Source organism: Erythrolamprus reginae, chromosome 2 (genome assembly GCF_031021105.1).
Source record: "Erythrolamprus reginae isolate rEryReg1 chromosome 2, rEryReg1.hap1, whole genome shotgun sequence".
NCBI lineage: Eukaryota > Metazoa > Chordata > Lepidosauria > Squamata > Dipsadidae > Erythrolamprus > Erythrolamprus reginae.
In genome coordinates this window covers 109,776,902-109,780,272 of record NC_091951.1, presented here as the reverse complement: position 1 = coordinate 109,780,272, position 3,371 = coordinate 109,776,902, and positions in this window count along the sequence as shown.

Sequence of the window (3,371 nt, the reverse complement as noted above, 5' to 3'; positions counted from 1 at the left end):
GAACAAACGCAGAAAGAATCAAGAGAAAGGAAGACCATTCAAGTAAATATACAAAAAGATATTTTCACAAAGCTTTCATTAATATGATTCAGCACCTCAGAATGCCTGACATCTACAAGGGGGGGGAGAGGAAGGGCAATCAGAACATGAGCAAACAAGCCAACATCTTCAAAACGGTCACACGTATGAGCGTTTACATAGCACCATCCATGCAAAAAGCTTGCCAGTCTTCATAAATATGAATGAAGTCTCACACAATTCTTGTGAGGTAGGTATTATAACTATATTACATATGAGTAAAAAAAAAGCACTGAATATAAATTTAGATGGAATAAAGTATTTTTTGTTTAGATCTAACCCAGGAGTGTAAGTCACACCTTAGTAAAGATGGGTTCCTGCCCGTCCAGTCTGGTGCATCACTGGTAGTGGCCCGCCGATGATGCAATTTTGGCGTGATGGTTCCGGTGCTGAACTATGCGCCGCAAATCCCCCCCCCCTAATTTTTGGGCAATTTTTGGCGCTCTGCGCATGCGTGGAAGGAAACCATCCCTCCGCATGCGCGGAAGCCAAACTGCGCGAGGGGACGCACACATGGGAAAGAGGTAAGTGGTAAGAGGAGCCCACCCCTGCACCTTAGGGTTTATTTCTTTATATTCTGGACAGTGGGAAAAGTGAACCAGAACTGCTCTTCCAGCAAATCCATTAATATGTCTAGGATTTTGCTAATTTTCAGTCCCTATTTGGATTTACACATTGCTGCTTATTGCCAATAAGCTTTGAGTTCCTCTGCTATTGAAGATGAAATATAAACAAACCTACCTAGTACTATCTTTTTAAGTGGCTAAAGACAGCTTTCTCCAATAATTGCATCTGGATAAACTTACTACTATGAACTTATTAATACAGTGAACTAAAATAACCAAGCAGCATAATTAAAATTGCAGTCTGGAGGCTTGTAGTCTTCTAAAATTGAGGATAATGCAAACACAATGTAGGGATAGACCTCAGATCAGCAAGTCCTCCTGAACTTATAAGGATATGTAAACTTACGGATCAATGCATATCTGCTCCCTTGTCTTTCCCACTGATCTCTTGGTTTCCTGCTTAGTCCCAGATATAATAGCCCTCATAAGTGAACATAGTTCTCTCTGAGACACTTTTTGCTCACTTTAACTTCATGTGCGAGTCTGCAGCAGCAATTTCTGCAGCTAGGTTGCTTCGGCATAACTAGAATGCACACTTAAGACCATACGCATCAAGTATAAAAGGAATTGAAAGAATGCACAAAATCCTTTCCACTCATCCCTGGAAATAGCAGGACAGTAGACGTACATTGCTAATGTTTCATTGCAACTGTTCAACTTCTGAATAGACACCAAAACCACACTGTTTCCTTGTCAATGTAAGGTTTTGTACCAATATTTGCAGCAATTTCACTTAGCATAATAGTCCCTAATAAAAATATCTTCAAGGCCATGGATAACACAGATGGATGCAGTGAAAGAACCAGGGGAAAAATTAATATGCAAAAAGGCAAAACAAAGCCTATAGTTCTATTGACAAAGAGTAGCATTGCTCTGTCAAGATACACTCTTTCTCATTGCAACACAGTTAATATGGAAGCCGGATCACAGCATACACTAACTACTCCAATTTATTGCTCTCTAACAAGTACAGTTGCAGCCCTTTTTGTCCTCTTAAGCTTCCTTCCAAAACATGTTCTCCCACTGTTCTTCTAACTTAACAGAAATCCTGCTTTATGCTTCTCATGCTTACAATAAGATGGAAGTTGTATTGACTCTTTCAACATGCCAGTCCTGGGAACACCACTTCCTAAAGTTTCTCTCACACTCACAAATTCTATATCCTTTGGATAGAAACTGAATGATAAATAACAGCTGTGAGGAACAGTATTAATACAGGCGTACAGGGGAGAATAGCATAAATTGGAACATGTATTGAGGGACAGGGAAAAACTAAGTAGCAGGATTAATTAGAAAAATCTGTAAACAGAACACATTGTAACCAACACTCCGCAGTCTGCATTGGTTGCCAATCAGTTTCCGGTCACAGTTCAAAGTCTTGGTTATGACCTATAAAGCCCTTCATGGCATTGGACCAGAATATCTCCAGGACCGCTTCTGCCGCACAAATCCCAGCGACCGGTTAGGTCCCACAGAGCTGGCCTTCTCCAGGTCCCGCCGACTAAACAATGTCGTTTGGCGGGACCCAGGGGAAGAGCCTTATCTGTGGCGGCCCCGACCCTCTGAAACTAGCTCCCCCCGGAGATTAGAACTGCCCCCACCCTCCTTGCATTTCGTAAACTCCTTAAAACCCACCTCTGCCGTCAGGCATGGGGGAATTGAGACATCCCCCCCCCCCCGGGCCTATACAGTTTATGCATGGTATGTTTGTGTGTATGTTTGCTTTTAATAATGGGGTTTTTAGTGTTTTTAAATTATTAGATTTGTCGTACATTGTTTTATTGTTGCTGTGAGCCGCCCTGAGTCTACGGAGAGGGGCGGCATAAAAATCTAAATAAATAAATAAATAAATAAATAAATAAATAAATAAATAAATAAATAAATAAATAAATAAATAAAGAAAGAAAGAAAGAAAGAAAGAAAGAAAGAAAGAAAGAAAGAAAGTCATTAATAAAAAATGGTTAATCACTTAATCACAAAGATGAGACATGGTTTGCTATGCCATTTGGCTTGAAACTTTTAAACTTTCATTTTACTATATAAAAACATGTAGCTAGAACAACTGATTTATCTGTTATATGTCAATTTTTTCCTTTACTTTCTACCATATTGTTCAGTGTATAAGACGCACCCGAATATAAGACGCACCTTACTTTTGGAGGAGGAAAATGGGGGTGGGGGAATCTACCTACCAGGTAATCCTCTGGCTGGCGTCCTTAGTCTAGTCAGCTCCAGCACATTATTTTACCCCCTGGTTAGGGCTGAAAAAGCCTTTTTCAGAGGGGGTAGGAATTAAAACAAGCCTGCAAAGACGTAGGGCTGGAGAGAAAAATCCTACTTCGGAGGGAGTAGAAAGCCTAGTTGTTAGCACCTAGTTAGGGCTGGGGGGGAAAAGCTACATTCGGAGTATAAGATGCACCCACATTTTCAGCCTCTTTTAGAGAGGAAAAAGGTGCATCATACTCCGAAAAATACGGTGTTTCTGAAAAGAGAACAATTTATTCCTTTACATTTTTGAAAATTATAATTAGGAGCAATTTATGGAGGCTATGCTATAATTGCATTTATTCAATATGAATTAATCATGTACTAATCTTACTTTATTTCAATTTTCTATCATATACTTAGCAGGGACACATGGAGAATTCCAGCAAAGTAAGCTAGACA